Source organism: Petaurus breviceps, unplaced genomic scaffold (assembly GCF_028583685.1).
Source record: "Petaurus breviceps papuanus isolate PSGF00001 unplaced genomic scaffold, PetGlider_PUasm1.0 229, whole genome shotgun sequence".
Lineage (NCBI taxonomy): Eukaryota > Metazoa > Chordata > Mammalia > Diprotodontia > Petauridae > Petaurus > Petaurus breviceps.
In genome coordinates, this window is record NW_027185903.1 from 14324860 (window position 1) to 14351090 (window position 26231).

At 39.3% G+C, this 26231-nt stretch overlaps 1 pseudogene; it reads left to right on the plus strand.

Moving 5' to 3' along the window:
• Positions 1-1070: 1070 nt before the first annotated feature.
• LOC138167250 (transcription factor BTF3 homolog 4 pseudogene) lies at positions 1071-1774 on the plus strand (annotated as a pseudogene).
• Positions 1775-26231: the final 24457 nt, after the last annotated feature.

Consider the following 26231-nt stretch of genomic DNA (forward strand, 5'->3'; position numbering starts at 1 on the left):
GTGGTAGGTCAATGTAGACTTTGTGGGAACAGGAATTTCAGGAATGCGGTCTAGCCTTTGCCCCTGGGGTGAGAAGTGGCAGAGGCTTGGTGTGCATCCAGCCACTGCCTCATGGATGCTTCAGAGCTCCTGGCCTGCAGATTATAGGGGGACTGAGTGACCAATCTGAGGAGTAATTGCATTTGCTTTAACGTGCTTGGATATAGATCACTGTCTTGGGTTAAGGTCCTGGGGTGCATGATCAGTTTGCCAGATCATGTGGAGGCTTCAGAGAGGGCAGCCAACTAATAGCTCCAGCATCTGAGAAAACCCCAGTAATTGGGACAAAGCTCCCCTTACTGTGGCAAAAAGCTCAAAAGACAAGTAATTGAATGGCAACATGAGCAAGCAAAGGAACCAAAGCAATCAAACCTCAGATTCCTTTTTTGGGGATAAAAAGGATAAAAGCATGGAATGGGAGGAAGGCAATGAAGTCAGAACTCCTACACCAAAAGCTTCCAAGAAAAATATGAATAGGTTACAGGCGATGGAGGAGCTAAAGAATGATTTTGAAAACCAAATAAAAAAAGTGGAGGAAAAATTGGGAAGAGAAATGAGAGCAAGAAAATTATGAAATGAGAGTCAACAACCTGACTGAAGAAAATAACACCTTAAAAAATAAACTAACTCAAATGGCAAAAGAGGCTCAAAAAGGCAATGAGGAGAATGCCTTAAAAAGCCGAATTTGCCAGATGGAAAAAGAATCTCAAGAGCTCACTGAAGAGAATCATTCCTCCAGAATTAGATTGGACCAAATGGAAACTATGACTTTATGAGAAATCAAGATACTGTTAAACAGATCTAAACAAATGAAAGAATAGAAGGCAATGTGAAATATCTCATTGGGAAAACCACTGACCTAGAAAATATATCCAGGAGAGATAATTTAAAAATTATTGGGCTACCTGAAAGCCATGATGAAAAAAAGAACCAAGAAATCATCCTTCAAGAAATTCTCAAGGAAAACTGCCCTGATATTTTAGAACCAGAGGGCAAAATAGAGGTTGAAAGAATCCACCAATCATTTTCTCTGCCTCTGCTGTGACTGCCATCTTGCTGCCGCCGCATGTTGCCATCAGAGGAAGCTCCCACTTCGGCTCCAAAACCACCAGCAGCATGAATCAAGAGAAATTAGCCAAGCTTCAAGCTCAGATCCGAAGAGGAGGCGAGGAAACAGCAAACAGAAAGAAGAAGGTGGTACATAGAACGGCCACAGCAGATGACAAGAAACTTCAGAGTTCTCTCAAAAAATTGGCTGTGAATAATATTGCTGGTATTGAAGAGGTGAATATGATTGAAGATGATAGGACAGTTATTCATTTCAACAACCCCAAAGTCCAGGCTTCCCTCTCTGCCAACACCTTTGCAATCACTGGCCATGCAGAATCCAGGCCAATCACAGAAATGCTTCCTGTAATATTAAGCCAGCTTGGCATTGACAGTTTAACAAGTCTTAGAAAGTTAGCTGAACAGTTCCCAAGGCAAGTGTTGGATAGCAAAACCCCCAAACCTGAAGACATTGACAAAGAGGATGACAACATGCCAGATCTCCTAGAAAATTTTGACTAAGCATCAAAGAATGAAGCCAACTAGAGTGTGATGATTCTTGGCGGCTGGCATGGACTAGGTTGGAGCAAGGAGCAGGAGGCTCCTGAGCTGTACAGTGGCAAAGAATGTCACCTGTTAATAGTTCAGTAATATAAATATTTTGTATATTACAAAAAAAAAGAAATAATCTACCAATCACCTCCTGGAAAAGACCCCAAAAAGAAAACTCCTAGGAATATTATAGCCAGGTTCCGGAATTCCCAGATTAAGGAGAGAATATTACAAGCAGCCAGGAAGAAACAATTTGAATATTGTGGAAACACAATCAGGATAACACAGGATTTGGCAGCTTCTACATTGAGGGATCGAAGGGCTTGGAATATGATATTCTGGAGGCCAAAGGAGCTGGGATTGAACCCAAGAATCACCTACCCAGCAAAACTGAGTATCATGTTTCAGGGGAAAATATGTTCATTCAGTGGAATAGAGGATTTTCAAGTATTCTTGATGAAAAAAACAAAGTTGAATAGAAAATTTGACATTCAGATATAAGAAACAAGAGAAGCATGAGAAGGTAAACAGGGAAAAGAAATCATGAAGAACTTATCAAAGTTGAACTACATTCCTACATGGAAAAATGATAATTTAACTGATGAAACTTTTCTCAGTATGAAAATAGTTGAAGGGAAGAGAAATATATATATATATATATATATATATATATATATATATATATATGTGTGTGTGTGTGTGTGTGTGTGTATGTATATATATATGGGCATATGAATACATGTGAATGTGTGTATATATATGTTTACAAGTATACATAGATAGAGGGCACAGGACCAATTTAATAGGAAGGGATGATACGTAAAAGGTCAAATTAAGAGGTGAGAGAGGAGTATAATGAGAGGAGATGGGGAGAGACAGAATGGGGTAAACTATCTCATATAGAAGAGGCAAGGGAAAATGGTTACAATGGAGGGGAAGAACAGGAAGGCCAAAGAGAATGGGTCAACCTTATTCTCATTGAATTTGGCTTAGGAAGGGAATGTCATACACACTAAATAGGGTATCTCACCCTACAGGAGAGTAGGGGGGGAAAGGGAATGAGAGGGGGGATGATGGAAGGGAGGGAGGGCAGGCTTGGGGGGGGGGGAGGGAAGTTGGAAGAACCCACTTTTGAAAAGGGACAGAATCAAAGCAGAGAATAGAATAAGTGGGAGGTGGGAAAGGAGGGAGGGAAATATAGTCAGTCTTTTACAATATATCCACTATGGAAATGTTTTGCATAGCTACATATGTACAACTTATACTGAATTGCTTATCTTCCCAGTAAGGGTGGGTGACAAGGGAGGAAGGAAATTAATCTGGCATTCAAAGTTTTAAAATCAAATGTTTAAAGTATATATATATACATATATATATACTATTATTAATATTATTTTACATGTATCTGGGAAATAAGATATATAGGCACTGAGGCATAGAGATTCACCATGCCCTACTGAAAAGTCAAAGGGGGTATGGGAGAAGATATGGGAGAGAGCAGATTGGAGGAGGGGATATCCAGTGGGACTGCTATTTTGGGGTGATGGGTAGGGGAACAATGGGGAGAAAATTTGTAACTCAAAATCTGGCAGAAATGAATGATGTAAACCAGTAGTTAATAAAGCATTTGATTTGAAAAAAAAATACTAGAAAAAAATTAAAATCCCCAATTAAACACTAAATTGGAAATTCTAGAAATTAAAAATGAAATTAATAAACTGAGTGTAAGATAATCATTGAATTAACAAATAAAAGTAGGCTTTGGTATTATAGGAAAAAACATAATAAAATAAACCATTGAGTAATATGATTTTTAAAAAGAGAGAAGAAGGGGCGGCCAGGTAGCACAGCGAGGAAGAGCACCTGCTCCAGTGTCAGGATGACCTGGGGATCGAATCTGGGCTCAGACACTTAGCACTCACCCAGAAACACCTGGCTGTGTAACCTTGAACAAGTTACTTAACCCCAGTTGCTTAGGGGCGACCAAGTGGCTCAGCGAGTAAGAGCACCAGCTCCAGTGTCGGGATGACCTGGGGATCAAATCCAGGCTTAGATACTTAGCACCACACTCAAAAATAACTGGCCGTTTAACCTTGAGCAAGTTACTTAACCCTGATTGCTTTAAAAAAAAGAAAGAGAGAGAGAAGAAAACCAAATTATGAGAATCAAACATCAAGAGGGTGAATATACCACTAAAGAAGATGAATTCAAAGTAATTATACAGTTATTTTGCCCAATTACATGGCAACAAATTTAACAACCTAAGTGAAATGGAAGAATATTTACAAAAACACAAGTTACCTAGTTTAGCAGAAGAGAAAATAGAATATCTAAATAGACCTATTTTAGAAAAAGAAATTGAACAGGTTACAAATGAGCTTCCTAAGAAAAAGTACCAGGAACAGATGGATTTACATCTAAAGTCTATCAAACTTTTAAAGATCAACTAATTCCAACATTAAATTAATTATTTGGAATAATAGGCAAAGAAGTGTTCCTCCCAAACTCCTTTTATGAAACAAATATGATACTTATACCTAAACGAGGAAAAATTAAAACAGCAAAAGAAAATTATAGACCAATTTCATTAGTGAATATGGATGCAAAAATCTTAAATAAAATATTAGCTAAAAGGTTACAACAATATATTACAAAAATTATACATCATGACCAAGCAAGATTCATACCAGGAATGCAGGAAGGGTTTAGCATAGTTAAAGCTATTAACAAAATTGATTATGTCATTTAAAAAGTAACAAAAATTATATGATAATATCAATAGATGCAAAAGAAAAACATTTGATAAAGTACAACACTAATTTATATTAAAAACACTTGAAAGTATTGGCATAATGGACTTTTCCTTAAATTGATAAGAAGTATTTACCTAAAACTATCAGCAAGAGTTACTTGTAATGAGGATAAACTAGAAGCCTTCCCAGTAAGATCAGGTATGAAACAAGGATGCCCACTGTTACCAATATTATTTAGTATGGTATTGGAAATCCTAGCAATAGCAATAAAAGAAGAAAAAGAAATAGAAGGAATCAGAATAGTGAATGAGGTAATAAAACTATCTCTTTTTGTAGATGATATGATGATATACTTGGAAAATCCTAATGACAACTAAAAAGTTAATTGAAGTAATTAATATTTCAGTAAAGTAACGGGACATAAAGTAAACCCACATAAATCATCAGCATTACTATATATCACCAATGGAATCCTGCAGGAAGCTAGAGATACCCCATTTAAAATAACTTGACTGTATAAAATACCTGGTAATACATATACCAAAACAAACATAGGATCTACAGGAACAAAACCATAAAAAAACTTTGCACACAAATCAAATCATATTTAAATAAATGGAGAAATATTAATTGTTCATGGGTAGGCAGAATGAATGTAATAAAAACAACAATTTTATAAAAATTAATCTATATATTCAATACCATCCCAATTAAATTACCAAAAAATTATTTTACTGAGCTAGAAAAAAATAACAAAATCCATTTGGAAGAACAAAAGGTCAAGAATATCAAAGAAACCAATGGAAAAAATGTAAAGGAAGGAGGTTTAGCAGTACTAGATCTTAAACTATATTCTAAGGCAGTCATTATCTAAACTATATGGTACTGACTAAGAAATAGAAAATTAGATCAGTGGAAAAGAATAGACATACAATCTACAGCAGCAAACAAATATAGTAACCTAGTGTTTGACAAGTGTAAAGACTTAAGTTTTGGGGATATGAATTCATTATTTGGTGAAAAAAAATTATTGGGAAAGCTGGAAAGTAGTCTGGCAAAAATTGGGCACAGATCAATATCTTATACCATTTACCAAGATAAGGTCAAAATGGTTTCATGACCTAGATATAAAGGGAGATATTACAAGAGAATTTGAAGAACATAGAGCATATTACCATAAGGACAGGTGGACAATTTATAAATAAATATGAGATAGAGAACATTGTGAGATGTAAAATGGATAATTTTGATTACATTAAAAAGGGTTAGAACAAATAAAACAAATGTAGCCAAGACCAAAAGGAAAGCAGAAAACTGGGAAAAAAAGATTTTATATGACCCTCAGATAAGGGTCTCATATTTCAAATATATAAAGAACTTTGTCAAATCTATAAGAATGTGTGTCATTCCCCAATTGATAAATGGTCAAATATTGTGCTATAAGAAAGATGAAAGGGATGGTTTTTAGAAAAACCTGGGAAGACTTCTATGAACAGATGAAGAGTGAAGTAGAGAGAACCAGGAGAACAATTTATACAATGACAATAATGTTGTAATGACAAACAACTTTGAAAGACAAAGGAAAGTCCAGTGATCAGCATAATGCCTAAACATGATTCTAGAGGTCTCATAATGAAACACGCTATTCACCTCCTGATAGATAAAGTACTCAGAGTGCAGAATGAGGCTTTTTTTTTTTTAAAAAAGATGGTCAGAACAGAAATTTGTTTTACTTGACTATACATGTTTCTAACAGGGGTTTCATTTTTCTTTCTTAGTTAAGAGGGTGGTATACAGGTAACAAAGGTAGATTTTTGATGATTAAAAAAAATTTAATAAAATTTTTAAAAATACAATACTATCTTCTACCACTACCTTATTCTATAGATATCCTGTTTATTCTGAATAAAATGTGTGGTTCCAGGGGGGGAAATGAAATAAATCACTAAGAAAAAAGTTTAAATTAATTTGATGTTAAGTAGTTAAATGGAACTTGTCACTGAGCCCCTAAATAATAGAGAGAATATAACCAATAGGGGTTGAAACCAACGGCCAAAAAAAAAAAAGGTTCCTCTAATTCTCACAGGGTACTTGAAAACCCTGTAAGGGTAAAGTATAATAGCACTGGCCTTGAGGGAGTAAGACCAGGGCAACCATTTTACAATGACATATAATATTATGTTTAATATTATATCCTAGCCTAGCTAAATCTGGAGAGATTCATCAGAGAAAGGTAGTCATAGGGTGACTTAAAAATATATATATACATTAACTAATGAAGATTGTTTACTGAGATGTAGAAAGCTTGTGTCCTAGGTCAGTGGAACAGAAGCTCTCAGAAATGTATTATACAAATATTTGAAGGATCCATAGTTTCCTCATCTAGGGAACTCCTTCCACCAATACATATCCCAGACCATTAAGCTCTAGGGAGTTGTCTAAGGCTCATAAAGGTAGATACACAGTCAAAAACACTTCCTGGTACAGCTTCTCTGAACCAGCCTGAAGTAAACCTCCCTGGGGCAACACTGTAAATAAAAATGCCCTAATAGCTAGAGCTGCCCAGACATGAAGTGAGCCACTTTGTCAGATAATAAATTTTCTTGTTCTGGACTTTTAAGTACTATGTAACCATTTCCCAGAGATATTGTAGAGGTGATTCCTATATGTCACAGAAGATAATGTGCTCAACTGTAGAGTCAGAGAGACTCCTCTCGGCAGGCTCTCAGGGGACCTTCACCTAGCGAAAGCCTACCAGCTCAGATTCCACCTCAGGAGTTTTGTCTAATTTCTATTGCCATGACTTGCAGTTGCTAGTCCTCTCCCACTCCTCTCCAAGGGAAGGTAAATTTTGATGGCCAGAAGCAGACCAGTTAACTTGGAGTTTACTAGCTAGATTCCTTCCTTCTTTTCTCTTTCTTTCTCTCCCTCCTCTTTCTCTCTCTCTCTTCCTTCTTTCCTTTCTTCCTTTCTTTCTTTCCTTCTTCCTTTCTTTCCTTCTTTCTTTCTTTCTTTTCTTTCTTTCTTTCTTTCCTTCTTTCTTTCTTTCTCTTTCTTTCTTTCTTTCTTTCTTTCTTTCTTTCTTTCTTTGTTTCTTTCTTTCTTTCTTTCTTTGTTTCTTTCTTTCTTTCTTTCTTTCCTTCTTTGTTTCTTCCTTCCTTCTTTCCTTGCTTCCTTTCTCTCTCTCTCTCTCTCTCTCTTTCTCTTTTCTCAAAGACCAAACCTTAAACCCATGTCACTCTGGACCTCATACATCAAACCACAATAGGTCCCTTCTCAAGCACCACTTAATGGCTATATGTTGGGCCCTCCTGGCTCAAAGTGAATGTCAATAGTGATTGTTTCTCTTTTGACCAGCAACCCTGAGTGTCAGATTTTTTTTTAATTAAAGGGGCCATCCCTTGACTCACTTCTTTAAGAGGCTTATTCACTGAATGGGCATTACGTTACTCAAAGTGAGAGCCTAGAAAGGCCTTAGCCTAAATGGGCCATGGTCTCCCACTGCATCCTGGGCCATCTCCAGTCATCTTGATGAATATCTGACCACTGGACCCAGATGACTCTGGAGGAGAAAGTGAAGCTGGTGACCTTGCACAGACCTCTCTCACTCAAAGTCAACTGCAAGTTGACTTTGTCATCATTTCTCTGATGTTATGGTCCTCTTAGAAAACAAAGGATAAACACAACAATAATCTGTATTGCCTCAGTTTCCTTATGTGCAAAATGAAGATAATAAAACCACCCTGCCTCACAGGGTAGTTGTATAGATTAAATAAGAGAATACTAAAAAAGCACTTGGTAAACATCCAGCCATTTGGGGATTTAGAGAACTGTTTACAAAATAATAGCTCTAATACAGCTTTTAGATTGTACATTTATGAGGTGTTTTAAGGTTTGCAAAGCACTTGACAATTAATATCTCATTTTGTCTTCAGAACAACCCTGAGAGGTAGGTGCCATTATTACCCCCATTTGACAGATGAGGAAACTGAGGCAGACAGCTTAATTTACTTGGCTAGGGTCAAAGAATTAGTAAATACCTGGGGCCAAATCTGAATGCAAAACTCTATATAAATGTGAGTCTTGTTCAGATATAGGTTAGACTGTGGAACCTTCTAACACTAGGCTTCTAAGAACTGTCTTTCAGCATTTTAGCCACTCCTCTTCACAAGAAGATGAGGAGATATAAGCACAACCTGTAGCCTCTTAGAATAGGCATTCAGTAGTCATAATATCAAACTCTGTGAATTTTTATTCTTGGCTATGGAAACAGAAGCAAGGAAACCAGGAAAAAGATAATCATCCAGAGACCACTCTGTTTTAGTGACTGTTAGAAATGACAGCTGGATTGTAATAAAATGTCAGGGAAACTACATCAAGATCAGAGAAATCAGTCTCTGTAGAAAATAAATAAATAACAATATTTTTAAAAACAAGGACAAAATAAAGTGTTTACAAAATGCCCTAAGACCTCTGGAAGTTAATGCTAAAAATCAATCCTCAGGTAGGTAGAGCCAAGATATTGGAGTAGCAGGGAGAAGTATTCCTTCAACTTCTCCAGACAGATCCAGAAAATGCACCACACCAAATCCTGATCAAGAAAAGCAAGAAGCAAAAATTTCAGCTCAGATCAGCACAGGGAGACAAGAAGAGAAGTCTGTGGACACTAGGGACAGGCACACCCTATGGAGACTGAGAGAGATCTGAGGCTGTGCCCAAGAGCAAGAAGAGGTCTCAGATGTCTACAGGGACCCGGGATGTTGGGTAGGAAATGAGGCTTCTGTCTCTGGCTTTCAGCTACTAAGTTCCAGGCTCTCTTCAGAGAAAGAGACCCTGATCTCACCTAAGGGGAAATTGCCATGGGTCCTGGTGTGGCAGTCTGGAAAAAGGGACATGCCCAAGGTGCTGGCTCCTCCATTTGTCAGCTTCTTTCCAAGACTTTCTCTTCTTCAGGGACTTCCATGTTCTTTCTCAAATCCTGAAGCAGCTCTCCTCTCCCAAGATCTTGCTAAATTGGCCTCTCTCACAGGTAAGAAGCATCAAGTAATCATTCTCAATAAATGAGAAAAGACTTATGCTAATGCCTAGGCTTCACCCCCAAGTTACATAAATTCAATAAAAATCTTTTTATAGTAACTCCTCTTTCTAAAAGAAAAGATTATCCTTTTCTACCGCCATTGCACTCCATAGACTATCTTGTTTTTGGCTTACAATTAAAAATATTAATTTCCTAGAGATCACGATGACTGTCCTCATTCCATCTCCTTTTTGTCCTCCATTCATTCATCAAACATTAAGAGCCTATGACAGAGGCGGCCAGATAGCACAGCAAGTAAGAGCACTGGCTCCAGTGTCGGGATGACCTGGAGATCGAATCCTGGGCTCAGACACTCAGCACCACACCCAGAAAATAACTGGCCGTGTAACCTTGAGCAAGTTACTTAACCCCAATTGCTTAAAAAAAAAAAAAGAGCCTATGATGGTTTTTTTTTCTTTTTTTAACCATTCTGGGTTTGTTTTTTTTTTTTTTATTAAGCTTCTCCTGCTATGTTAGCTACCTCTGCTCTGAGTAACCTGTCCTGCTTAATCACACCCTTCTCTTCTCTAACACCTTCTGCCCTTATGTAGAAACTTCAAAGCCCCATGTTTGTATAGCAGGGTCTTCTCATGGGCATCCTTGGATTCTCCATACCTTTAATGTTAGAGATAGGAAATCAATCAAGAGGTATTTGTGGCCCTCATTGGCCTCAATGCACTTCCCTGTTATGGACGTGACAGTGCCATACTTTGTACCACGCACACCACACTTCAAATATTAAGATTGGTGGAGAGCTTCTGAAGCCACATGTGGCATGTTCAAGGGCAATCTCTCTACAGATTCTTTTGTATCTGTAGATACAGATGCAAACTATACAGTTTCTTTTTTTTAATTTAATTTTTCTTTTATTTTTTCTCAATTACATGTAAACAAAAAAGTTTAACATTCTTTCTTTTTAACTTTGAGTTTCAAATTTTCTTCTTCCCTCCCTCTCCTCCCCCCTCCTTGAAAGGACAAACAATTTTATATAGATTATATATGTGCAGTCATGCAAAACATTTTTATATTAGCCATGTTGTGAAAGAAAACAGACCAAACAAACAAAAACAATAAAGTGAAAAAAGTATGCTTCAATGTGCTTTTAAACTCCATCAGTTCTTTCTCTGGAGGTTAATGACATTTTTCAGTGTAAGTCCTTCAGAATTGCTTTGGATCACTGTGTTACTGAGAATAGCTAAGTCATCCTTAGTTGATCATTGAACAATGTTGGTGTTACTATATACAATGTTCTCCTGGTTCTGCTCGTTTCATTTTCAACAGTTAATATAAATCTTTCCCGATTTTTCTGAAAGCATCCTGTTAATTATTTCTTATAGCACAATAGTATTCCATCACAATCATATACCACAACTTGTTCAGCCAATCCCCATTTGTGATGGGCATCTCCTCAAGTTCCAATTCTTTGCCTTCATAAAAAGAACTGCCAGGCAGCCAGGTAGCACAGTGAGTAAGAGTACCGGCTCCAGTGTCAGGATGACCTGAGGATCGAATCTGGGCTCAGACACTTAGTACCCACCCAGAAACACCTGGCCATGTAACCTTGAGCAAGTTACTTAACCCTAATTGCTTAGGGGTGGCCAGGTGGCTCAGCGAGTAAGAGCACTGGCTCCAGTGTCGGGATGACCTGGGGATCAAATCCGGGCTCAGATACTCAGCACCACACCCAGAAATAACTGGCTGTGTAACCTTGAGCAAATTACTTAAGCCTGATTGCTTTAAAAAAAAAAATAACTGCTATAAATATGTTTGTACATATAGGCACCTTTCCTTTTTCTTTGATCTCTTTGGGATACAGACCTAGTAGTGGTATTACTGGGTCAAAGGTATGCATGGTTTTATAGCCCTTTGGACACAGTTCCAAATTGCTTCCCAGAATGGTCCAAGCAATTCACAACTCCACCAACAATGCATTAATGTCCATATTTTTCCACATCCCTCCAACATTTGTCATTTTCTTTTTCTGTCATATTAGCCAATCTGATAGGTGTAAGGTAGTACTTCAGAGTTGTTTTAATCTGCATTTCTCTAATCAATTCTCTGTAGATTCTTCATGAACTTCCTTCTTCCTTCGATCACAGCTTGAAGATCTTTATGCCCAAGGTCTTAAGGACCTCTCCTGTTTTGTATCCTTCCCTTATCTATCCTGTAATCATTCTCCTCTCACTGTCTCATTTCAGGCCTTGAGGCTTCCCTTTGACAAGTTGTAGCAGCAAGCACCCCAAGCGTCCTCAGGGTTTGCAGCTACCACAGGTTCTTGGATCTGCTTTGTTAAAGGAAAGCAACTCAAAATGGGTTAACAAGCTTACTTTAATCAGTCAGACATATATCGTTTACCTTGTTCAGGAGAAAAGGTCAGCACCCTGAACCTCAAAGTATACAGGCATAATTATCAAGACAGAAACATCAAGTAGACAGATTTCCAAACTGTCCAACCATTACATCCATACCCAGTCAACATCTGGGTTTCCACATTCTGGGTTTTTCAAAGCCGGGGGACTCTCAACAACGGCTTCCCAGAATTCAGATCAAATCACAGAACACTTCTCAAAGTGAGTCCCAAAACAAAGCTACACATCAGGGCTTATATAGCCTTCTCCTGGCTCAGAGAATGTAACAACCTTATTGACCCACTGGCCAATCAAAAAGTATCTACTGAAAAACAAGCCTCCCTCCCCAGGCTTCTGGTGCACTTTAGCCTAGGGGCAGGGAAGATCTTTAAAATTTACATCCGCATTACACAAGTGAAGAACATTCTATAATAAAGGTCTATTGCTTTAACCATTACTGGTCTGTTTGGCTCTAGGTAGCATAGTGGAGGGAGCACTGGTCCTGGAGTCAAGAAGACGAGTTCAAATTTAGTCCCAGATATTTACTAATTCTGCCAGCCTCAGTTTCTGCATCTGTCAAATGTGGATAATAATAGCATCTACCTCCCAAGATGGTTCTGAAGATGAAATGAAATATTTGTAAAGTGCTTTGCAAATCTTAAAGTGAAACATAAATGCACAATATAAAAACTCTGTTCTGGCTGCTATTTTGTGAACATTTCTCTCAATCCCCAAATGGCTAGAATGGATTTAGACAGCTCTGCACTGTGCTTGTCCCTTGCAGCCTGACTCAAATGCCCCTTCTTTACTTCCAGAGAATACCTACTAATTAACCTCTTGAGCAACCATGCAATTTCTTCCCACCTGGCATGTGATTTACTCATAAGACAGCCAATGAACATTTTCAACAGATTACTCACATGAGTAATGCCCCATATGCCCCAAACCTAGTTTTACAACACACCTCAATGAACAAAATCCATCAGTAATTTTTAATGTCTCTAGGCCAATAACCTAAATCAAAAAACAGCCCAGAGCAGGTTCCTTGACTGTTCCTTCTGGTCTTACTAGCTCCGTCTTAGAAGCGGAATGAAGTTTAATCAAGCCACAGAGACATGGAGAGGCACGTGAAGCAGAGACAGATCTGGGATCGGCCCTCTCTGTCTCTGGTGAGGCTGATTTCTACCTTTGGGAGAAACAAGAGGTGGTCTATGGCTGGGTGGTCACTCCTCCACTCCCCTATGTGTAGTGTTGGGCTACAATTATATCTACTATACACCAGATATTTACAGTCTAGCAGGATGTTGCTCTTTTCCTGGGTTCTAGATTTAGTCAGCAAGCATTCATTAAGTGTCTGTGCCAGCCATTGTGCTAAGCACTAAGGATAGACAAAAAGGCAGAAGACAGTCCCTGCTCTCAGGAAGCTCATAGGGTAAATTGGAGATAATCAACAGTAAAAACTAGAAGTAAAGGGAATGAAGAAAGGTTCTTTGTAGAAGGTGGAATTTTAGCTGGGACTTAAAGGAAACCAGAGAAGGCTGGGAGGTGGAGATGAGGCAGGAGAGCATTGCAGACATGTGGCCACAGCTAGTAAAAATGCCCAGAGTTGGGGGGGGGGGGAGAGTGTGTCATGTAAGAACAGGACAGATACCAACATCACTGTGTTGAAGATGAAGTGGAAGGGAATAAGGTGTAAGAAGCCTGGAAAGTGGTAGGGGAGGCAGGTACTGATGGCTTTTGAATGGCAAATGGAAGATTCTGCGTTTGATTGTGGAGGAGAGAGGAAACCACTGGAGTTGACTGAATAGAGAGGGTGACATTGTTGAGGTCAGAGTTGAACTCAGATGTGAAAGAAATCACTGAGATGATTTTCTCCTAATTAAGGGGAACTTTATTGACACAAAAGCAGCAGGCTAGCCCTGGAAGAAGGACTAGCAATTTACAGAGGGACAGGGGTTTGTTTTTATAAGGACAGGATAAAGGAGATGGGAAAATTTATGACCCAGGAAGAGGGAGACAAGGAATTTTGTGGTCCAGGATAAGGGGGAAGTTTTATGGTATTTCCAGATAAGGGGAAGAAACTTTAGGATGCCTTTAAGTAAGAGAACAAACTAGAGAAAAACAACTCAACACTTATACTCATTTCTCTACTTTACCACTAGGCAGGACAAATCTTTCGGGAGATAGGGGGGAAAGGGCGAAGGTCATCGTCTTCAGTAGCTGCTTCCTGCTGAACAGGGACAAAGAGTCCATTTCAGTAGTTGAGAATAGGTTTAGGAGGGGTGGAGAACATGGGGGTGCAAGCTGCAGTGCCAACTGAGTCCAGGGTAGAGAGAGAAAAACCACTTGGGGACACCAAGGGTAGGGGCTGGTATCCTAAAAATTGAAAGTGGAATTCCTGCAGGCCAAAAAAAAAAAAAGCAAACCAAGAGGTTAAACAAACAAGGACCAAGTATAAGAAGAAGTAAAATGATTAATAATGGGGTCAGAATGGGGGAAAAAAGAGAGAAACCACAAACCCCACGAGGATGTAGGAGGAGATATCAGGCTGGAGTAGACGTTTTGCATCCAAGAGGCTGCCTGTAATATTCTTTGAGTGCTCAAAGAATAAATCCCACAGGGTCTTCAGGGAATAGGGGGAGAGCTATGGGGAGTGAACTAGTATCCTGGGCATGACAGTGACACACCCAGCAATAGTGTACTCTGCCTTGCCCCACAGAGTTCCCTATTTAAATTAAGGCATTAGACTCCCAGTCCCTCCCAGGAAGCAGGCTGAACCCTGGGCACAGGGTGGGAATCAGGAATCAATGGGCTAGGAATAGGAGAAGTGGTTCAAGGTGGAGCCCAGAGCACAGCATAGCTAGAAAGCACACAGGCAAGTACCCAAGGTGAGGGGCTTCAATACATAGTCTTCTTTGATCACTTTTCTGGCTAGTTAGGCCTTGGATCTTATCTCACATCTCACATCCTGTCTCCTGCTTCTGCCTCAGTACTCCTGTCTGCCTCACCATCCACCCAAATGCTTTTAGGAGAGGGACAAAGTAGCTGTTCCTGCCTGAGTGGGGGTGGGGAAGGGACTAAAATGAGGCTGATGCAATATCCAGGGGAGGAGGAGAGTGTGGAACAGGTATCCTTGTTGTATGACCATCTGCAAGTGGATAGCCAATAGTCTAGGAGACACGAATCTGACAAGCTAGTTTAATATGTAGGGCCCAAATAGAAGGAACAATAAAAGTGATGTCAGAAAAGAATTTAAGCCAAGAAAGAAACCAAGAGTCAAAACAAAGAAAAAAAACAAGAGCCCTATAATGTTATTTATCCTTGCATCCTCAGAATAACTCAGAGATGTTCCAGTTTCCATCTATTATTTAATAGATTTAGTATTATACTTACAGTTGATTATAGAAATTTGCTATAAAAGAAAAGGAGGGACAATGTTATATTCCATAACAGAAGGAAAGAACTTTCTTAACTCTATTTGACTCCAGGCATGAATCATATCTGATAGCCAATCATGTAGTCACTAGATATTAAAAGCAGGGTGTAGCAGCAAGCACCCTAGCATACCCAGGGTGGTTGCTAACACAGGTTCTTAGACCTGCTTTTCTAAAGGAAAGCAACTCAAAATGGGTTAACAATCTTGCTTTATCCAAACACATGTCATTTACCTAGTTCAGGGGAAAAAAGTCAGCACCCTTAACTTCAGAGAATACAAACAAGTTACAAGCAGACAACAAATACAGAGGGGTACAGGGACTCCCAAAGAAAACCAGGCACAGAGGTACTTCCTGCCTCCCCCAGCGTCCCATGGAGGAGGGGACGGAACAACATAGGGTAAACCAGAGTGCAGAGGAAACAACACAGGGTAAAAAGTCCTCTCAAGCAGAGTAAGGTGCCTTTTCTTTAAGTTTTGGAGACCAAATTTCTTACTAAGCTTGTTTTGTTTAGAAATTCTCTTCACAAATTACTTTCCTAGATTATATTGAGCTCAGGCTGTGTTACAATGGAACACTAGGCACTTTTCCTTAAGATTTCCTCCCAGAATTTCCCTCCTAGCAACCTCAGTCCCACTGACCTCCCAGAAGTCAGTAGAGCTTCAGACACAGCTGGCAGTGTCCGGGCTCTGCAGGGGTCTCTCAGCCTTGGAGACAGTAGGAGCAGAAAGGTCTGGGGAAGAGAACAAAGAACAGGCCACTTATCCCAATGGTTAGGAGAAGATCATTGGAGTCCAATTAATATTTGGACCAACAGGTTTCAGCACCAAATTGTTGAAGTCAGAGTTGGGAGATCAGGTTCAGCTGTAAAAGAATTCATTTAGATGAATTTTCTCCTAACCAAGGGGAGTTTTATTGACACAAAAGCAGCAGGCTAGCTCTGGAAGAAGGACTAGCAGTTTACTGAGGGACAGGGGCTTGTTTTTATAAAGACAGGTTAAAGGAGATGGGAAAATTTGTGACTCAGGATGAAGGAGACAAGGAATTTTGTGGTCCAGGATAAGGGGGAAGTTTTATGGTATTTCAAGATAAGGTGAAGAGACTTTAGGATGCCTTCAAGGGAACAGACTACAGAAAAACAACTCAACCCTTAAGGGCACTATTTGTATCCTCATCAACATAGACTCCTGCTTTAGGAAGATAATTTAGCAATTCAAAAGTTCATACTCTGTCTTTGTCTCCCTCCTCCCTCCCTCCCTCTCTCTCTCTCTTCCTCCCCTCTCTCTTTCCCCTTCTCTGCTTCTTTCCTCCTTCAGGTATCCTCTTCCCTCACAGACTCAGAGAATCTCTAGTGTCTCTCTACAAGGACTCAGCATCCTAGAAGTGTTTTTTGGGAAACCTGGACAGTGGTGTTAGTAAAAGTTTTGTCTGCTTCCAAGGAAAGCTGAGCCTGAACAAAATTGTGAAATTATCTAAATCTAGCATCTTGTGGTGCAGTAGATAGAACATCAGGCCTGGAGTGAGGAAGACCTAAGTTCAAATCTGGCCTCATCAATTACTAGCGTCTGGGCAAGTTGCTTAACCCTGATTGCCTCCCAAACCCCCCCAAAAACAATATTTTGGGGGGGCATTTTGGGGCACCCCCCCATGGACTTAGTTTCCTCATAATGCCCACTATCACTACCAGCACCACCTGGCTGCCCAGGAGTCGTTACTAAGGTAGTTCAACAGGATCTCTCCTTCCTTTAATGAAGCCCCAACACTCTAGAACCCCATGCTTTGCAATGTTCTGTGTTCAAAGGACCCTTTCTCTACTTTGCTGAATGGCAACTAATTTCTAAAGAATCACAGTATTGGAATTGGAATTCCACAGAACTGGAAGCCATTTAATGTAACCCACACCTAAATAAGAATCTCCTCTAAAACATACTGGACAAGTGGTCTTGCAGTTTTGTGGGGGAACCTGCTGATGGGGTACCTGGGGTCTAGGTCAATTTGTGAAACCAACTTGTGAAACCAGTCTGTGAAATTGTAACTGCAATTTGTATTGTAAAATTGTTATCTGTAAAATTCCTTTCCCAACCTCCGACTCTGCCCCTTCCCCCTATCCGCACTAGGCCTAGGCAACACCTTGGGAATCCTTTGTTCTTACTTAATCCCTCATGTCTCCTCCGGTCTGGCCCAAATCCTTATGTCTCCTCGGCTTGGCCCAAATCTTATCTAAACTATCTATGCATTGAGGTCCCTTCCCTCCGGTCAGCCCAGACAATGGCAGCCTTACCCTTTAAAAGTAAAAGCATGTACCCCTCTCACTCGCAGGTCCCCTAAAGGACTCTTGCCCGCTGTAATGGCGTATTAATAAACTTTCTCAACTCTAACTCCAAGAAAGGCTGAGCTGAATTCTTTCCAGATGCCCTGTTGAACCTATCGGGATCCCGTTTCCATGCCCCCAACACTGCCACTCACCACATTCCAAGTCAATACTTCTGGATCCCTCTAATTGTTCAGACAGTTTTCTTTTTATCAAGCCTAATTTTGCCTTTTTGCAACTTCCACATATCACTGCTACTAGAGTCAATCAGGACAAGTCTAATACTTCTCATTGCCTGGGTGCCAACCCACCACTGGATCTGTCCATTTGTTCCCCTTGCTTTGACTGTTTGGCAACTTTTCAGTTCACACATTTTTCAGATGGGATAGTTTGTACTGATGAATTGTGCATACAATTCATCATTAGTAAGATTTTTTTTTTTTGGCACTTGGGGTTGAGTGACTTGCCCAGGGTCACACACTTAGTAAGTGACTGAGGTCACATTTGAACTCAGGTCCTCCAGACTTCAGGTCCCCTACTCTATGCCCTGTGCCATGTAGTTGCCTGCATTGGTAATATTCCACAGCCTTTTCACATCCCTTGCATCTATTTCTCTTTTATGGTGATACGCAATGCTAATTTCTAGGAGACTGTGACTACAAAGCCAATTGAGTATCACTGGAAGAATATTAAAGTTAAAAAGATGGGTTTTTGTTTCAGGGAAATGTTTACAGCTAGTAACAGTGCTACATGAATTCCCACATTGAGTAAAGCTTATTCTCTTCCTTGTTTTTGATTTCAGGCTCAGTTAATTATCCATCTGTAATGTCTTTTTAAAGATATATCTACTGATAGACATATCTACTATGACCTTGAAGAGACAATTCAAACTGTTGCCTTTGAATGTGGTCCAGCCCACAGGTTGAATCTTCTTTTAAAGGCCAGCCTAGGTAAGCATAGCATGATTCATCACCATACACTGGTCACTTAGTGATAAACTCTTTGACCATGGCAAACCCGCAAATAAAGGAAAATACAAAATGGTCTTTTCTCCTTTCCAATTCTACAGAGACAATGGAAAACTGGTGGGGAAGGGAGCATAGGGTGCAAACAGTCATAGTTTTTAGACAGTCTCTCATAAGGACATAGATTTAGAGCTGGAAAAGAACTTATAGATCATTGAGTTCAACTCTTTCATTTTACACATTAGGAAACTGAGTCACTGAGAGGCCACTTTTTTCTTTAAACCAGAATTACATAGAAATACATAACATAGGTAGGATTTGAACCCAGGACTCCATGGCTCTGAAGTCAGCTCTCTGTGCATTATACCTTGCTGTCTTCCATTAACTTTAAACATTCATTTAGCTTATTGGTACTCTAAATGTAAAGTCCTTATTCAATCCCAATAAGTAAGTGTACATCCAAACAGGACTGGATCATATGAATCTTGACATACTCACTATAAACCAAATCACAGGAAAAACAAGAGATGAAGAACAAGAAGCAGAGTAAAGACTGTCATGAAAGAAGCCTATAAGTGAAAAATAACATGGCCAGGTCACAAGGTGGGAGCTGAGATAATCCTGCACTCCATCTGTATTCTCATATTGTCAAGAGGATAAGGGGGAGACCTCCAGATAACCCTGTGGCAAACTTATGGGATAACATAAAAGAGAATCACTCAGGATGGCCAGGCATGCATGGGTTGCAGCCTGCATCACACAGTAACACCATGGACATATCTGAGTATCTGAGTGCCCCTGTCTATTCTTCTGTATCTGTAATGGGAATTGGAATTTGAAGATCTTCCCTGCCCCTTAATAGACTTAGGGGGGAGTTTGAAGACCTCTCCTTCTTTGAAAGTAAACTCTGTCCCCTAATAGGCTGAATGTAATTACATGGAGCCTGTGATGGACAGAATTTGCTGAAGGATGGAACAGAGCCCACAGGAAGCTTCCCTGCTGTGAAGATAAACTCTATCCCCTAATAGGCTAAATATAGTCACATGGAGCCTGTGGTGAGAGGAGTTTGATGAAGGGAAGCAGAGCCCACAGGAATCTGGTAGTCAGAGGTAGACAGATGGAGGGGGAGAGAGGATGCTCAGGCAAGGAGATATAGAGGTTTGCGAGTAAATATTGATCTTGTGTTGGTTTGTGGGAAGGCTGGTTCTCAATGTTATTATGGATTCTGAATATCTTTGGTACTATGATGGAAATGGCTTACAAGTTTGGGGATTCGGTTTTCTGGTGTCTAAATAAATGCTTCAGTTCTATCCTCTACCCAGAGAATCTGATATATTTTGCAATTGAAAGTCATGCAATATTTATAGTCACAGTCTTGATCATGATCACGGGCGCTGTAAATATTGTACTGGTGCTACAGGATCCAAGACAACTCCAAAGGACTCATGATGGAAAATGTTTTCCATATCCAGAAAAAGAACTGTGGAGTCTGAATGCAGATTGAAGGATATTATTTGCTCTCTCTCTTTTTTTGTTTCTTATCTGTCCTGGTTTCTCCCATTGATTCTAATTTTTCTTTACAACACGAGTAATGTGAAAATCGTTCAATATAAATGTATATGTAGAGCCTGTATCAAATTACATGCTGTCTTGGGATAGCAGGAGGGGAGAGGTGAGGAGAAAATTTGGAACTCAAAATCTTATGGAAGTGGTTGTTGAAAACTACAAATTAATTGATTAATTAGAAAAATAATTTTTATTCTTCCTGAGTGCATTGCCCTTTTCCTAAGACATTTCTCTGAACTGTCATTAGCCATCCAAAGACATGACAATGGCAGCCCCAGAAGTGGAGGGGAGAACCAAATACGTTTCTGGGGCAGATCTTTGAGTAAAGCAGGCTCAGAGTTCAAGAATGTCAGGTGGTACAGTATCTAGAAGTTGGTTACAGTGATCAGTGAGATTTCACAAGAAGCAAAAGGGCAGCTAAATGTTTCAATGGATAGAGCACTAGGCCCAGAGTCAGGAAGACCTGAGTTCAAATCTGGCCTAAGACACCTCCTAGCTGTGTGACCCTGGACAAGTCACTTCACCCTGTTTGCCTCAGTTTCCTCATCTGTAAAATGAGATGAAGAAGGAAATGGCAAACCACTCTAGTGTCTTAGCTAAGAAAACTCCAAAAGAGGTCACAAAGAGTTAGATGTGACTAAAAAAATATGACTGAACCAAAACAACAACAAAAGTTTAAAGCCTGGGGTAGGTCATGGACCCCTTGATCAGTTACAAGGTGAAAGGAGAAAGCCCAGAGACCAAAAGGAAATTCTGAATCAATTATGAGGAGGAGCTATAATTTCTGGGTAACCAAGATCAGTAAAACCCAAGGCCCAGGGCTGAAAGTGGTAGGATCCTACGGATATCCTGGTTTCCTCCTTATGAGTTAGACTGACTTTTATATGCTTTGTATTATCATCTAGTTTTCTTTGCCAACCCAACTCTTCTCTACTCCCTACTTGGCTTTCTTCCTTGCCTAGATTTTCTATAAATCAGGACTGCTACTCACAAACAAATGACTATACACAGGTGTTACAGTGGATAGAGCCTTGGAACTGGAATCAGGAAAATCTGAGTTCAAATACAGTCTGTAACACTTACTAGCTGGATGACCCAGGCCAAGTCACTTAAATTCTGCTTGCCTCAGTTTTCTCATCTATAGAATGGGGATACTAACAGCTCCAACCTCCCAGGGTTGTTGTGAGGAGCAAATGAGACAATAATTGTAAAGCACTTAACACTGTGCATTGGCACACAGTAAGAATTACATAAATGTTAGTAGTTACTACTACACATGTTTTCCAGACAGAGGTTCATCCATCAGCTGTGGCCCACTGCATTCACAAGTGAACATGCTGGGAGAGGTGAATAATTTATAAGGAACATTTTCATTTGTGTCCAGCAGGGACTCAGGTGAAATAGAGGAAAGTGTGTCCCTGATTGGGGAAAAGGGGGAAGACTGGAAAAATAGGTTATGGCTAGCATACAAAGGGCATTGAATGCTAAACAGAGGAAGCAATGAAGAATGTTTTTTTATTTTGTTAGGGAGTGACATGGTAAGACCTATACTTTAGGGAAATCATTTTAGCAGTTGTATGGAGCTGATATTAGAGTGAGGAGAGATTAGGAAGTAAATTTTCAGACTACCGCTACAGTGCAGGGAAGAGGGGATGAGAACCTGAACTGTGGTGAGAAATACAGGTACTCATGTACAGGGAAGGGGAGACATGAAAGATACATTGTGGAAGCAGAAATCTGGCAACTGATTAGCTATGTGAAGTGTGTGAAGAAGTGTGAAGAGTTAAGAATAATGCAGGGTTTGATGAATTCTAGTTCTTGATACACTAAGCACAATGTCATCAGCAAGATGGAACATGTGGATGACCTCACTATTTATAGGAAATTCTTCTTCACTTTGGACCAGCAGAGCATCTCTTCCATGACAGTAGCAAGCGTGTGCTTCCCTGTTTAATGTCAAGATCACTTAATATTAATAATCAGAAGGCCATTGTGCAAGATTGTCTCTCCTGTTATAGCTTTCAAAGAAACTTCATTAATGTTAACATATGCATGGAAGACACTTTATTGAAGGAGAGCCTTTAGGGTGGTGTTTTGTTTTGAATCAAATGCCTTTTAAAAAATCAACAAAAAATAAGCACAGTGGACTCTTATATTTTCTACATTTTTCACTTAAAAGTGTGATGGTAAAGGATTGGTCTACTGTACAATATCACTTAAAAAACTAGTATGTTTCATTCTTTTTTTTAAGGATTTGGGGTTAAGTAACTTGCTCAAGGTTATGTGGCCAGTTATTTCTGGGTATGTGGCAAGTATCTGAGCCCGGATTTGATCCCAGGTCATCCCACCTCTGAGGCCGGCGCTCTTACTCACTGAGCCACCTGGCCACCCCTAAGCAATTGGGGTTAAGTAACTTGCTCAAGGTTACATGGCCAGGTGTTCTGGGTGGGTGCTAAGTGTCTGAGCCCAGATTTGATCCCAGGTCATCCCAACTCTGGGGCCAGTGCTCTTACTCACTGTGCTACCTGGCTGCTCCACCATGTTTCCTTCTAATACCATCATCAAGCATGCCTTTGATGCAAGAATAAATTATTCCTTTAAAAATTTTGTCTAAATCAGAAAGTAGGAATCTGGGTTGGTACTTCCCTCAGTTACCTTATTTTTTGAGATGTAACACATGTTTCCCATGTTTTTCTATCTTCCACTTCTTCAGATACCTTTAGAATTGTTCCTTCACTGCCTTCAAAATTGTGTAGTCTCCAAAATGGACCACCTCTACCTATCATGCTGTATGTAGTAAGCTGATTTTCCCATCTTTGTTTTCTTCTATGTCATTTTCTCTTCTCCAAGAAATACATTTGGGACTGTGATGTTAAAAGACTAAGTATAATGGTTTCATCTGTCCTTGATGGTGAAAAAAAGTTTATGAAAATCTTTACAGACATTTTCAGTTTTTCATCTCTTTCTTTTATTCTTCCATAGCTTCCTCCTATTTTATGAGGCAATATTGCTTGTTATTGCTGAGGAAAATATCCCTGAATTAATCATCCATGTATATTTAGACAACTGATTAGTTAGAGAAAAGATTAAAAAGTAGAATAAAAATGAGAAAAAGATAAGGTGTACAATTAAAGCAACTCCACACCACTACATTTAAATAAGTTATTCACATCAAAAAAGGGAAAATTCCAAGGAGGAAAGGCATTGACATGAATTACAGTAATTTCACATTGACAATTAATGTATATAAATTAACTACTATCAAGACAAAGAATCTAAAACCTGCCTTAGTCAACAAACACTTGATCGAGTTGCCAAGCAGAGATACAGCAATTGGGAGCAACAGCACTTCAGAGTGACACTTATTTGTAAAATTCTTATGGATAAGGATGGTGGAAGATTATGAGCAATATTGCCTCATAAAATAGGAAAATGCTATGCAAGAACAAAACAAATTAAAAGAAAGTTTGGTGAGAGACACAACCAAGCAGTCACTCCAAGACCATTCAAGAATGAAACTGAAAGGAAGACATTACAACGAGATGAAAAATTGATGATGAAACCTTCTGTTTTCTTTCACAGCATGATTTATGTGGAAATGTGTTTTGCATGACTGTACATGTATAACCTATAACAAATTGCTTGCCTTCTCAGTGAGGGGAAAAGGGAGAGGGAGGGAGATAATTTGGAACTCAAAATTTGAAAAAAGAATGTTAAAATGGTTTTTGCATGTAATTGGGAAAAAATAAAATATTAAACTAAAGAGAAAAAATAAAAGAAGGAAAATTAAAGAAGAGAGATCAAAAGAAAGGCAGATAGAAATGAAGCTTTGTTATAATAATTATATCATGAGGGGTGGCTAGGTGGCGCAGTGAGTAAGAGCGCCAGCCCCAGAGTCGGGAGGACCCAGGATTGGTTCCAGCTTCAGATACTTAACACCCACACAAAAAACTGGCCATGTAACCTTGGCAAGTTATTTAACCCCAATTGCTTTAAATATATATATCATGAGATAACATTTACAATGCTTTGCAAACCTTAACATGCTAAATAAATGCTACTTACTCCTCCGTATGCTCCTACTACTATTGGGACAGCTAGGTGGTACAGTGGGCAATCAAATCTGCCCTCAGACACTTACTAACTGGGTGACCAATTAGTTCATCTTCTTTGCCTCAGTTTTCTCATCTGTAAAATGGGCTGGAGAAGGAAATGGCAAACCACTCCAGTATCTTTGCCAAGAAAACCCCAAATGGGGTCACAAAGAAGTGGGCGTGACTGAATAACACTACTACTATTGCCGCTGCTACTGCAGTGACTAAATTGACTAATAGAAGATTTTTTACTTGACAGCTAGCTGTCTATTTTTTTTAAGTTTCATTTAAAATTTTTAAAAATACATTCTTTGATGCTTTTTACTTTTACCTTACAATCATTTCTTTAGATATTCTCCCAACCTTCCCTTATAAGGGAAAAAAAAATAAACAAAACCCATCGACACAATGATCCCCTGTGATAGTATACACAATATTCCTACTCCTAGCTCATAGGGTCATATAATTAGAGCTAGAATGAGACCTCAGAAGCCAACTAGTCCCACCTCATTTTACAGAGAAACTGGGATACAGAGAGAATAAGAGACTTGCCCATAGTGACCCAGGTTAATATTGGCAAAGTCAGGATTCTAATCCACATCCTGTGCCTCTATCACCCTATAATCCATCCTTTCTCTTAGAGGTAAGACTTTATCTCTAGTTTAGCCCTCAGCCCTTCCCCACTGGATGAATGTTTTTTTACTTCTAGCCATGCTGCAATAATAGCAATGCCAACCCAGCCAACTAACTGCTCAGTCTCCAGCTGCTAACTCATGTGCCCTAGGTCCTCATTAGGAGTATTCCCTCTATACTAAGAGGCTGCAAACAAACAAAAAAGCAAACAAATTAATAGATAAATGAATGAATGAACAGATAAACAAATAAACAACAAACAGATGAATGAATGAATGAATTGCTCTCTTTTTCAGCCTTAGGCCACCAGCCAGAAATTTTTCTCTGGTAAATTTAGTAGTTTCATATCTCTCCCTCTCTCCCCTCAAGCAACTGAACACATACTTTAGCAATTCTTCAATCAACTTTATAATATGTGTTGGTATAAGAAAGCAAAATGAGCTTTTAAACACAAAATGACAACTAAACTTTTCCCCAAAGTTTTTAACATTTTTATTTAAAGTTTTGAGTTCTAAATTCCATCCTTCTTTCCCTCCCTGCTCCCTGAGATGGTAAACAATCAGTTACAGGTTATATACATATGCAATTATGTAAAACATTTCCCTATTAGTCATTTTGTACAAGGACACACAAATAAAAGAAAAAGGATGAAAGAAAGTGAAAAACATCATGCTTCAGTCTGTATTCAATCAATATTAGTTCTTTCTCTGGAGGCGGATACCATGCTTCATCATGAGTCCTTTGGAATTGTCTTGCTGAGAATAGCTAAGTTATTCACAATTCTTCATTGAACAATATTGCTATTATTGTGTATGATGTTCTGGTTCTGTTCACTTCACTATGCATCAATTCATGTAAGTCTTTCCAGGTTTTTCTGAAATTTTCCTGTTTGTCATTTCTTACAGCACAATAATATCCCATTATAATCATATACCACAGCTTGTTTAGCCATTCCCCAGTTGATGGGCATTCCTTTGATTTGCAATTCTTAGCTACCACAGAAAGAGCTGCTATAAAATACTTTTGTACAAATAGGTCCTTTCCCCTTTTTTTAGATGTCTTTAGGATATATAACTAGCAGTAGCATTGCTGTATCAAAGGGTATATACAGTTTTATAGCCCTTTGGGCATGGTTCTAAATTGCTCTCCAGAATGGATAACCAGACTTTTAAAACACATTGATAACACTTCCCATACCTTAAGTAAACATGAGAATAAGGCATTCACCCTCTCAGGAGAGAGGGAAATGGAAAGAGAAAAAATATTCCCTGGCCTTGGTCTGCAGCCCAAACTGATTTGGGTAGTATATGCTCTGCCCTGATGTATGATTCATCTACACCAACTTGTTTTCAGAGTCCCAGGGCAAACAACCCTCCCAAGCCTTTGTCACTAGCTGCTGAGACGCTACTTCA